A 12,870-nucleotide genomic window follows, 5' to 3' on the forward strand; every position below is an offset into this window, starting at 1 on the left:
GAGCCTGTCGCATTTAAGCACACTTAAATGCCATCGACCTGGCCCGGGATCGAACCCGCAACCTCGGGCATAGAAGGCCAGCGCTATACCAACTCGCCAACCAGGTCGACTTCAGAGTTTTAAAATTCCCTTGGTAATTATACGTAAGTAACAATGAAACAGGATGTCTTGTAAATTATAATTAAATCCTCACAATATACCTTATAACTAAATATAAAATAATAATAATAATAATAATAATAATAATAATAATAATAATCATAATAAGGAACATCCTAAATTAAATGAAGCATGGTCACTTAAAATAACATTTAAAGTAAATCTAATTTATATCTTAACCCTAAGTTCGAACTAAGGCTCACGATTGTGACAGGGTCTTACCTGCACAAGTACTTTTCGGCACTACACTTATGTCACTGTCAACTCACTCACTGCACTGATTCTATCCTGATTTCACTAACACTTCAAAACCATTTCACTGTTCAAATACTTTGCTCAGCCACTTCACTGACACAAACATACTTCACTTACACAATAGACTTCACTGACACTACACACTTCACTGACACAACACACTTCCTCACTGACACAACACACTTCCTCACTGATAGAACACTTCAAATAACAAGATATCAATTACACCCTTTAAATAGTGTGTATAATATACTACCATCTATTAGTAAAGTCCTTAAGCATATTTTTAAATACATTTTTGGTTATTGGATAAATATGGGAAATGCCTGTTATTATTCGGTTGAGAAGCTTTTGTCATCTAGTCTTCTGTCAAAAAATCTGAAAGTTAGAATTTATAAAACAGTTATATTACCGGTTGTTCTGTATGGTTGTCAAACTTGGACTCTCACTTTGAGAGAGGAACAGAGATTAAGGGTTTTGAGAATAAGGTTCTTAGGAAAATATTTGGGGCTAAGAGTGATGAAGTTACAGGAGAATGGAGAAAGTTACACAACACAGAGCTGCACGCATTGTATACTTCACCTGACATAATTAGGACCATAAAATCCAGACGTTTGAGATGGCAGGACATGTAACACGTATGGGCGAATCCAGAAATGCATATAGAGTGTTAGTTGGGAGGCCGGAGGGCAAAAGACCTTTGGGGAGGCCGAGACGTAGATGGGAAGATAATATTAAAATGGATTTGAGGGAGGTAGGATATGATGGTAGAGACTGGATTAATCTTGCTCAGGATAGGGAGCAATGGCGGGCTTATGTGAGGGCGGCAATGAACCTCCGGGTTCCTTAAAAGCCAGTAAGTAAGTAAGTAAGTAAGATAATGCCTTTAGTAAGTCTGCACGTAAAGCATTCCAATCTCTGATAGTACGATTGAGAAAAGAAAACTGTCCAGTGTCTGTCCTCTGTCTTCTTTCCCTCAATTTATATGAGTGGTCGTTCCTTGAAGAGTAATTTGGCGGCTGCAATCTATTTTTTATTTCTCTCCAAGCAGGCTCACCTCTGTATGTTTTGAACATTGTGCATAATGGAATTCGCGTTCTCTGGTCCGTGAGTGTGTCCCATTTTAATGATGAATTATTACGACAACACTTGAGAGCCCATTTTTAAATCTTTTCAGTGTCTTAATATGTTCTAATCTGTAAGGATCCCAACATGCAGCACCATATTCCATTACTGGACTAACTAGTGATTTATATGCAATTTTTTTGTATTTATCAGAGCCTTTTCTTAGTACCCTCATCACAAAGTGTAACGCCCGCCAAGCCTTTCCCGCTGTGTCAGTAACGTGTCCCCCCCCCCCCAGCTGAGATCACTGCTAAATGTTATTCCTAGGTATTTATATTTGTTAACTTCCGGAATGGTTTCACCCCCTAACATATACGATGCGATTATTTTATTTCTTTTTCTTGTAAAGCTAATGGCTTTGCTCTTTAGAGAATTTATTTTCATTTTGTTGGCCATTGCCCAATCGTTTATTCTATTGAGGCCATTAGTATCTTCATAACTTTTTATTTCCCTACATACGATACAGTCATCCGCGAATAATCGAACCCTGTACAAGATGTTAACTGGCAGATCATTTACAAAAGCAAGGAACAGAAGGGGTCCCAAGACACTCCCCTGCGGGACCCCGGAAGTGACTTCTATTGGGCTCAATAATTCCTCCCCTACCCGTACTCTCTGAGTGCGACAAGTTGAAAATTCCTTGATCCACTGGAGTACTCTGAAGTCAATCCCCGTTGATTGTAGTTTAACAGTATGTCATGTGGGACTACATAGAATGTGTGTTTAAAGTCAATAATCACTGCATCTATTTGGCTATTTGAATCTATTCCGTCTGCTAAATCCTGACAGTTACTAATTGACTCTCACATGAGTAGCCCCCCCCCCCCAAAATCCATGCTGACAATTATGTAACCAATTTCAATCATTCCAATGCTGCCTTAGATATGCTGAAATCAAGTGTTCCATCTGTTTGCAAGCCACAGAGGTGAGGCTGACTGGTCTGTAATTTTTTGTATCTGAGCGAGACCCTGACTTATAAATTGGCACCACTATTGCATCTTTCCAATTTCGCGGGACAGTACCATTATTTATTGATATTTCAAATATACGAACTAGATAGGTAATCATGGCTTCTCCTCCCAATTTTAACATGTCTCCGGCGATACCATCAGGTCATACTGATTTATGAGTTTTCAATTTAGAGATCCTTCTCCTTATGTCCCTAGGCTTGATAGAAAACTGACCCGTATTTTCCACAGAAGCTAAGTTAGGTATTATTACCCTCATCCCAAAAACAGTGGCATAATAGGAATTTAGTTTTTCTGCTTTTTCTCTGTCCTGTACAATAAATTCTTTGAGGTCATTCTTTAAAGGGAGGCTCGAATAGTTTTCCTTCCGTCGTCTCTTCACATATTTATAAAATTCCCCACACCCGTTTTGTTCACCTTTGAAAAGTTTATTTAAGTAATTTTCCTGCGCTATCTTCTTCGCATTAAGCAGTTCTTTCGATAGTTATGTGAATTTTGTTTGTTTTACAACGCTTTCCTTGCGCTGGCTGTGGGATTTCCTGAATTTTCTTTTAAGTTTCCGCATGTAATTATTATAATATTCCGGATCAGGATTGTTTGATAAACAATTAAAAAATTGTTTGAAACCTGCTTATAAAGTATAATTTTTCATTTTAAATTTTATTGTGAGCTATTCTGTGTCGCAAGGCAAACCCAAAATATTGGATCAGACTAATAAATTAAATTCAGAATGTTAATCAACAAAGGAATGGTTTTGAAATTACTGTAAATAATATAGCAACAATAGAAAAAGAAAAATATTGAACATGAAATAAAATTTTCTAACTTTAAAGTTTAATAATTATTTCTTTCTAACAAAACGGACTCTAATTTCAGGTACTTAATAATAATTTTAAAATATCAGGTATTTAATCTACAATTTTAAAATACTAGGTATTTAATCAAGAATTTTAGAGTATCAGTTATTTAATCGATAATTTTAAAATATTAATTATTTAATCAAGAATTTTATAATACTAGTTATTTCATCAATAATTTTAAAATATTAGGTATTTAATCAGTAATTTTAAAATACTACGTATTTAATCAATAATTTTTAAATATTAGGTATTTAATAAATAATTTTAAAATATTAGGTATTTAATCAATACTTTTAAAATATTAGTTATTTAATCAACAACTTAAAAATATTAGTTATTTAATAATTTTAAGATACTAGGTATTTAAGCAATATTTTAAAATATCAATTATTTAACCAATAATTTTAAAATATCAGGTATTTAATTAATAATTTTAAAATATAAGGTATTTAATCAGTAATTTAAAAGTTTTAGGTAATTAGATATTGAATCAATAATTTTAAGATAGTATGTATTAAATCAATAATTTTAAAATATTAATTATTTGATTAATAATTTTAAAACATTAGGTATTTAATCAACAATTTTAAAATATTAGTTTTTAATCAATCATTTTAAAGTATTAGGTATTTAATCAATACCTTTAAAACATTAGTTATTTAATCAATAATTTTAAAATAAGAGGTAGGCCTACCGGTATTAAATAAATAATTTTAAAATATTAGTTATTTAATCAATAATTTAAATTATTATGTATTTCAATAATTTACATTATTATGTATTTCAATAATTTTAAAATATCAGGTATTTAATCAATAATTTGGCAATATTAACATACAGCAGTGTTATTTTGCTTTGAAAGAACGTGAACTATCATATAGCTATTACGAGACATAAAAGCTTCAATTCTGCGAGTCATGTGTGCCAATAAAGTCTTCACTGATTATATTATTATAATCATGCAACCGTACTTTCTGTTACGTATTATTTAATTACCTATTTTTAGAGTACTGATTAGGAAGAGAAAAAGGAATTGGTTGGATTAATGGCCCAGAAGAAACTGTCTACTGAAGGAGGCACCGGAAGGAATGATCAATAGGATAATAGTTCGGGGCAGATGAAGATATCAGATGATAGAGGACATTAAGATATATGGATCGTATGTGGAGACTAAGAGGAAGACATAAAATAGGAAAGATAGGAGAATGCTAGGTTTGCTGTGGAATATCTGCTATTTGACAGAACACTATGTATATATGTATTTAGGTTCATTCATAATGTTCTGCCCAACAAGCCCAGCTTTCTCCAATCTTTGCTATTTTCGATCTTCCTCTTTGTCTTCGGATAAGATTAGATTATACAAATGCAAAACGCTTGTGTCATATGCACACTTGCATTATATTTCTCAAATTTCCCGAACTCGAGTATGGTACAAAATAATGCCAGTTCTAAAAATTTGTCGCCCTCCCTTCCGGGTCATGGCCCATGTTGACCAAGATGTGAATGCCACTCTGTTAAAGAGATTAGTCTGCAGCACCGGGTTCCCCAGAGACATTTCATAACTTCCAAGAAAAGTGAAGACTGAAGAGCAGTGAGAGCGCTCACCGAAATCGGAGGAACGTCTAGATCAGTGATCATCATATGAACGGGCGCGGGCAATGCTTGGCTGACGGGTGCTTACTGCACCGGGCAGAGGACTGGTTTGTGATGTTGCGTTGTAGTGAACAGAGGCGGTTCTTGCCATCCATTCAAACAAGAGATGTGAGGAGCAGAAAACACTTCAAAACGTAGGCCACACTGAAGAAATACAACTTACAGATACATTATACAACTCACAGTAACGAACATGGCAGATACGAAAGTGAAGAGCATGCAACATTAATTCAACAATTGAAGGAAAATGAGCTAGAAGTTGTTTAAGATAACAATACTAGTGAATCGGCTGTGCGACTGAGTTATAAAATTTCACTTGTAATAGTAAGATATTAGAAACCTTTTAAAGATTGACAATTTGAGGAATGTTTAATTACAACTGAAGAACTTCTCACAACAAGTGTAGGAGTTTGAATCTATCAGCTTGTCTCCTTCCACCGTGATGTGTCCCATCCGAGGTCTAGCCGAGGATGTTCAGGTGCAACTAGTAATTATTTGTCATTCTTTCATTTGTTATTCTTTGACAGTAGATGAAAATACTTATGTAAGCGATAATCCCCAACTGGTGATTTTTGTAAGAGGCGTTATTGAAAACCTTCAGATTAAGGAGAGCTCTTACATATTGTAAGAAAGGATACTACTACTGGTTCCGATTTTTCATGTAGATGTTGTAGAAATTATTTTGGACTTCCTTGGAATAAACTTATATCCTTGGCAACTTGGCATTGTTCACTGAGAAAAAAGAAAAGTCCGTATCATCAGTGAAAAATGAAAAAATGGACTTGTGAATTTGCCTTATTAATGGAATTATCTGAATGCTTTAAATTGTTTTCGACAAGGTAAGAACAAGATAATTATACAGTTATATGACAGAGTGAAGGCGTTTAATATGAAACCACCTCTAATTGTGGAATGTTAGCTTAACTAAAAGGATAAGTTACAGCACATTTTTCAAAATTAACAACGATAAAGGCATACTAGTTTCTTAAGACTTTGGATTTCGAAGAATATATTCACACATCATGCAATCTGCGCCAGGAATTTGATTCTAGTTTTAAGGATTAGAAAAATTTGCAATTTGATTTTCGATTATCGTTTGTAATTGAAACTTATTGATTTACTTTACGATAGTGAATTGAAGGGCAAATATCAAAATAAAAGAAGTTAGCTGACTTTTATAAGAACTTTCCATGTGTTAGATTTCCCCAATTGTACAGACATGCATTTTCGGATTCATATATCTGTGCGAATAGTAATTTTTTCGTATGATGAAGATAAACAAGCCATGTCATGGAAGTCAAGTATCGGATCACAACTTAAAATGTGCTGTCACATTATGCACTATACAAACAATAGTTCCAAACGTTGAGAAATTGCTGAGGGGAAAGAGAATTAAACAAATCCTGAAAAATCAGTGCTAATGCCAGTGTTGAGTGAACTGAATGGAGTTAATTTCTACATTACTTTTTTCTAGGGTTTATATATGTTCTGTTCAACATCTTCTTTAACAGAAGCAGTTTATACACATTTACAGTAATTGTCATGCATTGCCTGGATAATTAACATGAAATGTGTATTACATTTCTGAAAGTAATTATAAATTTATTAACTTCTAACTTTATTGAAAATAGGCTACAATGTTTTTTTTTTTTCAAATTGCTTAAGATAGTTTATTTAGTTATTTCTATTTAACCCGTATCTTTTATCATCAGAAAACAATCATAAACCTATGCAGTAAATTCATATTGTGGTCCCGCCGCTGAACGTCTTACCTGCCCTGTTACGACTTTCCCTTGCCCAGCGGGAGAGCGGGCAAAGCTTGATGACGACACAGTGCTCTGAGTTGAGAACTACTGGTCTAGATTCTAAAACATTCACTGTATAATCCACATTTCGCACTTTTCGATTTCCAACTTTGAAAATAGAGTAGCGAGCATTTTTCCTATTGATGGGGTGAAGCACGGGAATTTCTCCCTTCTAGATTTTTCTGTATTCCTATATTCTTTTAAAATCGAGCAAGTAAAATTCCCCCTGAAATAATACCGTTTTAATTATATAATTTTATAATTGATTTGTGAACCACCTGCTTCAAGTAGGTTAGAATGAGTTATCATGGTACCACAAAATCATAACACTGTTTCTGGTGTCACAGATATGTGAATGGCAATTCTCTCCTCTACCCTTTCATTACTAGTAGCAAGGCAAGAAGTTTTTAAGTTCACAAGAGAGAAAAACTATCTACACCACCATCAGCATATGTTTCAATTAAGGATAGCAAATCAGAAGATGAAACACTTTGCAAAAATTATACTCTGAAGAAAAAAGATCATCCCACCAGTACAAACTTCTGATTTTGAAGAATTAAATACGTCAATAAGATAGCTCTAGTATCTTATCCTATTCTTAGGGAATAATATACATTTTCATAATTTTAAATATAATAGAATTATTGACATATTTTATACTTTAATTATCCTACACTCTTATGCACAGTTTCTCACATCCGCCGGAAAGAAAGACAAGAGATTTTTCTTTCTATGAAATTGTACTCATGTTAGTGTCTCATTTTATATTTTGTCCCTTCAGACAATTTATTTCAGAAGAAACATACACGTGAAGAGGCTCCAGTGTGAAGTGGATCAACACGATGACTGACCATCATCTAACACATCACAGAACATACAGTACATCATGCTCTCAGCAGGATTCCAACACATAGCGGTAGTCTCCATGAGTTGTTAAACCTATTGTCACTGCCATCGTGATCTAGACCAGGCCGTAATGCAGGATGTGTGACGTCATTCGATGGGGCGGGCTTCTCTATTTGAGTATACGGAGCTGAGTGAAATATATTACTTTAATGCGTGTCGGTGCTCAATTTTATTTAGTGTAATGTGTGTATGAGATACGTTCACTTCTTACTGCATAATATGTTGCAGAAATAATTACAAAACTGTGTTATTTTAATGTGAACGGAGTTTTACATGTTAATATAACCTGTTTGCATCAACATTTTAAGTTTGGAATGGAAGCTATTTTGAGATTTAATAAAGAAGAATTAGTTATATTGTGATTTTAATTTAGCACATCTATCTTCCTTACTTGTAGGTAGAAAATTTACCACAGTCCCTCCTATGAAATAAGTGTAGGTACGTACGGTTGTGTGTTACTTCATCTGGTAGGTTAGATAAATATAATTCAATACGACCCAGTATAGTGGGGAACAAATAAATAATACAATTAAATTGTTATCCAATGCAATGTGTGCATAAGTTCCGGCTAGTTCCATTTATTTGTTGCATAATGTGGCAGGAATAATGATAAAACTGTGTTATTTTTATGTGAAGAGAATTCACCATGTTAACATAACCTATTTGCGCCAACATTTTAAGTTGAGAACGAAAGCTATTTTGAGATTTAATAAAGAAGAATATATTTAGGATAAACTTCAGAACACGGTTATCTTCCTTACTTATAGGCAGAAAATTCACCACAGTCTCTCCTATGAAACGTACATACGGCTATATTACTTAACTAGGGTTAAACGAGTGCTGAGGTATAATTCCGGTAACCTCTGAACTGAAACCAGTTGAATTTATTTTTTGTGGAGATGCATTTCATCCTCTAAGCAAGACATAATAAAAGCCTGAACTAACCGAACTAATTAGTATATGCAAGGTGTATGAATACGAAGAGAACTACCTCAGCGCTAGTTTAGCCCTGGTAACATATTAAACTAATCAGACTGGAGTACCGTATGAAACAAATAAATACAATTGAAGTGTAGACAAATTGCATTTACAAGTTATACGTAGCGTTATGCTTAATTATGATGCATAATTGCGAATATAGAAATAAGGCAAGTACTGATAGAGTAAACATAACCTATGTCAACACACCAAAATATGCGTGCGATGCAACTGAAAATTGTTGAAACGTGCATAAATGAATGTGCAAGAATTTCGTAATGAAGCGAGCGTGCTTTATTTAAATTAATTACAATACTAGTTACTGTAACAGTAATGAAAACTATAAGGTATAATTTTTCGGTAATTTCATAGAAGACGGGCACCTGGTTGGATGTACTAAGTATTACCAACTTTTTTACTTTAGAGTTAAATGTTAGTGATTTTTAGTGACTTTTATATGTTAGTTCTAGGTTTTTATACGAGGTGTCGCATTGATGATGTTTCAATTTGATTGGTTATAGTTGTCATTTGTTCTAGAATTTTCGTTAATTTTGAATGGGTAATGACGTTGTCAATTGTTCTTGGTTGTTTGACGTGAGTGGTGTTATACTGTTTTGCTGGCTAAAGCTATTGGAAGTTTGTCATTTTATGATTTTCCTTCGATTTGATTGGTTATAGCTGTCATCATATGTTCTAGAATTTTCGTTAATTTTGAATGGATAATGACGTCAGTAAGTTGTTCTTGGTTGTTTGACGTGAGTGGTGTTATATTGTGTCTGATGGGTAAAGCTATTGAAAGTTTGTCATTTTATGATATCTGTGAAAGATGTGTGAACATAGAACAGAGTATTAAATTTTATGTCGATTTTGGTTCAGTTCTTTCGCTGGTGAATAAAAATTGTGTCGATTGTTGACGAGAAAACTGTTCCTGTGATTCCAAGGAATTGTTCATTGAATTTTCCGTACAAGTTAAGGTGTAATAAGAGTTCAAATAGAATTTCATTTTGTGTAAATACATGGTTTAGTTATGTGAAGTTGACTGTACGACAAAGTGGTGGTTTAGTTCTTTGTTGGCTGCATGCTTTAAGTTTAGATTGCCTTGAAGCCTGTGTCATAATGCAAGTGAAGTGGTTGTCTTTGAAGACGTCAATGAGGATTGAATTTTGTTTGATTAGGTGATAAATTATTGTTTTGTTTTGTGTTTTAGTGATTTGTGGGGGTAAAGTTCGGACGAAAACTGCCAGAAAAGTACTACCAACTATGAAGTTCAAATGCCACCAAATACCATAAAAATCAAAGATGAAAAATTAAACATATTTTCATTTTTCGAAGGGCTTTTTCTTCCTTAAAAATATGAATATATGTTTGATTTTCCATCTTTGATTTTATAATGTTTGGTGACATTTGAACTTCATAGTTGGCAGAACGTTTTGGTAGTTTTCGTCAGCCATGTTGGATTTTGCCCGTCTTCTAGGAAATTACCAATTTTTCATAATATACTGTATGTATCTCGCTTTTAGTTCAAAATGTGTATATTATCAAACGCCGTATTATTTATAATGTAGATTATTTACACATAAAAAGGGCGCAATAATTTAAATTTAATAAAACAAATACGGTAAACTAACAATAATGGATTAGACAAGAGTAACATCAGTAACGCTGCACTTAGGCCTAATCATAATTTACTTTACATCCCAGTCAATGTTTCACTTTCACGTGTATATTATTACACATATTTACTGTTTATAACACCAAAAATTCATTTAACCACATAAGGGCGCAATATTTAATCGAAATAAAGGCAGGTATTATACATACGAACTTTGCCTGCAACAACGTAATTTTCACACCAAAAATAATATTATGCCTTACGTTGCAAGTGAATTGTGTCTCAAGTGTCTCACAATCACTGTTTAAAATTTTACTGACGCGATTACACTGCATTGCAGAGAAATATATGCTATTTTTTATGTACTGCAACTAATTGATATGGTTGAAAGACAGTCCTTCGCGATCAGCTGTTAAGCGAGTCACGTGGTCTGCCTTACGGCCTGTATTAGATCACGATGGCAGTGCTATTGTGTACAATATGGCCGAGCAAAAGAGAAATATGTCTACACAAAGAAATATATAATACTGAAACTCTAATACACTCGTCCATATAAGAAAATAAAATAAGTAAGCAGAAATACGAGTATGCTAAGATTACAAATACTGAACATACCTTAACATTCTTGCTTCAGTAATGTTCATCATATTAACCATTCACTTGGAATTACTCACTCTAAACTGTTGTCAAAATAGCATGTACACAATTCAGCACGCAACTGTAATATCTGAAGTTACAGATCACTGATGTTCAGTGATTGAAGACCTTTGTCTATATGATGGTATTTGTTTAAGATCTTAAAGCTGTTCTCAGAACAAAAAGAGAGGGTCAAAGGTTCCACTAGTTCTTATCAACAAGTAACAGATGATACGAGTAATTAACTCCTCTCTTTTGCATAGTGTAATTCATATTAACAGTTTTCATGACTGCATTCCAAACGGTAATGTAATCAGTACTTTTCTTCATCACTTGAAATAAAACATAATTCGTAATGAAATGTGAATAATATGTAAACACCGTAGTTTAACCAAGAAGTATTAAAGCCATGCTTGGTTCACAGTAGTTAAGAAGGATGTTGAACGTTGAAGCCACGATCATTATTTCGAATACTGTCGAGGGCTTGATGGTTGTTATCAATATGATAACGCACAGTATAATATCTATGGGGTCCTCACATCGTGGCCATTAATAAAATTTAGATAAGTATACAAAATAAATAGCTTTATAATGAAACGAAAGCACTTAGTACGCCAATTTCTTGATCTTTATACAATCAATAATCAATACCGAATGGGTTGTCTCAGTCTATATATAAATAAAGGAGTTCTATATCGAAAGGGAAAATACCTGACATCTAGCGCCGAATTTGAAACTGCAATGACTAGGCCAGGACCTCCTATATTATCGGACCTGACACTAGCATCCAAGATGGCGGCCGGAAGAGGGCTTTCGTAGATTGCAATGAGTTAAAATAAATACGGCATCGATGAGATTATTTTAACCAAATTCTCAATGAAATCTTAAATAATACAGTTCCTTACCTACAAAAATGGACATAGTACATTCAGTAACATAAAAATATGCCTACACATACACCAATAATAAAAGAAACAACTGATTAAAAGCTTCAATATGTTATTATTATATTAGGCCTAGGCCTATATGTTTTTACATATGAATATTGGCAATTGACCAATTAAATCTTGTAAAATTCAGATTTGTGAGGAAATAGAAGGCAGTAATACAATACGGGTACTGAACAGCTGCTACTTCAGGATTTAGGAAATCTTACCTGGATTATACAAATAGATTTCATCAGGAACTGGAAATTATATAATATGGAGTCCTGTCTTCCTAGTCACTAAACTTTGTCACTGTATTCACTGAGATTGGTTGAAAATAAAACTAGCTATTCACTACGTATAGTTTAAAACTGTGCCCACTGATGTTGATTTAGAATGAAATGGCACTATTCACTGTAGTTTCTCACTGTATCCACTGATGTTGATTCAGAATGAAATGACACTATTCACTGTTGTTTCTCACTATATCCACTGATGTTGATTCAGAATGAAATGGCACTATTTGCTGTAGTTTATCACTGTACCCACTGATGCTGATTCAGAATGAAATGGCACTAATTATTCACTGTAATTTCTCACTATGTCCACTGATGTTGATTCAGAATGAAATGACACTATTCACTGTAATTTCTCACTGTATCCACTAATGTTGATTCAGAATGAAATGACACTATTCACTATAGCTTATCACTGTAATATCCACTTATACATATACAAGGGTTATATAGGCTGTACAACTAAAAACGATGAGGAATTCACAGCTTGGAGAGCACAGCAGCCTTTTTTTTTTAACTTGGAACACTTTCGATGGGTTTATTTTTGTCTTTCAATGTCTGCTTTTCATTTTGGACCTTGCAGCAGTGGCGGTTCCTCGGGGGAGGGAAGGGAGGAACGTCCTCCTCACATTTTCTTCTTTTGAAAGTAAATACTAAATAAAATATGTGCCTTGAAATTCCAGGAAGATTC

General features: G+C 33.8%; 1 protein-coding gene across 7 annotated transcripts in view; it reads right to left on the minus strand.

The window, feature by feature from the left end:
• Positions 1-11,621, minus strand: part of LOC138704971 (uncharacterized) — a 157,604-nt gene extending 145,983 nt beyond the window's left edge. For all 7 annotated transcript variants that reach the window (XR_011333517.1, XR_011333514.1, XM_069833454.1 and 4 more), the window contains exon 1: positions 10,937-11,621. The gene's annotated coding sequence lies outside the window, so the exon portion shown is untranslated. The remainder of the gene's footprint in view (positions 1-10,936) is intronic.
• Positions 11,622-12,870: the final 1,249 nt, after the last annotated feature.

Source organism: Periplaneta americana, chromosome 8 (genome assembly GCF_040183065.1).
Source record: "Periplaneta americana isolate PAMFEO1 chromosome 8, P.americana_PAMFEO1_priV1, whole genome shotgun sequence".
In the NCBI taxonomy this organism is placed as follows: domain Eukaryota; kingdom Metazoa; phylum Arthropoda; class Insecta; order Blattodea; family Blattidae; genus Periplaneta; species Periplaneta americana.